The sequence below is a fragment of the Urocitellus parryii genome, chromosome 13 (genome assembly GCF_045843805.1).
Source record: "Urocitellus parryii isolate mUroPar1 chromosome 13, mUroPar1.hap1, whole genome shotgun sequence".
In the NCBI taxonomy this organism is placed as follows: Eukaryota; Metazoa; Chordata; class Mammalia; order Rodentia; family Sciuridae; genus Urocitellus; species Urocitellus parryii.
Window position 1 is genome coordinate 10587540 of NC_135543.1, and position 774 is coordinate 10588313.

Consider the following 774-nt stretch of genomic DNA (forward strand, 5'->3'; position numbering starts at 1 on the left):
TTTTTTTTTTAAATACCGTGTTTAACATACAGAAGATGTTCAATAAAATCTTTCTGCTTTGTCCACTAATTTGCTTAGCATAATTTCCTAATTTCTTTTTGTCATTGATTTATCTTATTTTTTTTTTACAAGCAATTTTTAATGCTATGACCATGCACTTGAAAATACTGTGAGGGTATTTTTATGTTTATTCTATTTTATTGTTTTCTTTCTTTTTTTCTCCCACTGTGCAACCCACTTCACTGCCAGCAGCCTGTGGGTACAAAAACCAGGCAATGCTTCAGAGGCACAGTTGGCTCTGGCATTAAACACCATGAAAGCCCGAAGGGGATGAGCACGCCATAAATCCAAGCCTGTGCATTATTTGGAAAATAAATAAATAATAAAAGTAAAGATTTAATATACTCAGAAAATTGAGGTAGCTATGAGGATGCTTGACAAGTGAAAGTGTAAGGATGTGGAAATCAACGTAAGTGATTCTGGTTTTAGTAGTATCAAAAATAATAAGACATACAGGAGAAAATTCAACAAAAGAATAATATTTTCACTATCATAATATTTTCAATAATAATTCAATGATGACATTTTCCCACTCACCAGTAAAAAAAAGTGGCAAAACTAAAAACAGACAACAGACCTGAATGAACTCTTCTCTAAGCAGGGATGAAAATTGTCAAAGTGGATACAAAAAGATGACCTACATTTTGAGTCATTAGGGAAATGCAAAACAAAACCACAATAAGATGCTTCTTTACAAACACTGAGTGGACTCAA

The 774-nt window shown here is 32.6% G+C and overlaps 1 non-coding gene across 1 annotated transcript; it reads right to left on the bottom strand.

Annotated features, from left to right (window-relative positions):
* Positions 1-223: 223 nt before the first annotated feature.
* On the bottom strand, positions 224-359 carry LOC144250031 (small nucleolar RNA SNORA42/SNORA80 family). The gene has a single exon (XR_013342389.1). It is a non-coding gene; the product is annotated as a small nucleolar RNA SNORA42/SNORA80 family (small nucleolar RNA).
* Between the last annotated feature and the right edge of the window lie 415 nt (positions 360-774).